Raw genomic sequence first — 392 nt, forward strand, 5'->3', positions numbered from 1 at the left:
CAGGCTCCGAGGACAGGAAGAGGCAGCTCCGGCTGCCACACTCCGGGCCAAGCCCCAGGATGGCTCCCAGGTGCAAATGGGCTGCACGACCTCAGGCTGTGAGATGCGCGGTCACCCTCTGTGCCACGGCACAACCTTGACACCCCCGGCCGGGACGTCCCACCCCCCCAGGGCCATATGTTTATGCCCTTCAGTGTCCCCTGTATATAAGGTGACCTGGGCCCACACATCCTCTCACCATCCTGTTTCTGTCCCTCTCGCATCTCCCCAGCCGGCGCTGCCTGGCCCTCAGGTCCCCCTAGAGTGCTCCGCGCCCCACACCCGACCCCGTCCTCAGATCCAGCGCCGTCCCTGCTCTGAGCTCCTGCCTTCGAGTCCGCAACCTTCCATTT

Source organism: Propithecus coquereli, unplaced genomic scaffold (assembly GCF_000956105.1).
Source record: "Propithecus coquereli isolate 6110/MARCELLA unplaced genomic scaffold, Pcoq_1.0 Scaffold168, whole genome shotgun sequence".
NCBI lineage: Eukaryota > Metazoa > Chordata > Mammalia > Primates > Indriidae > Propithecus > Propithecus coquereli.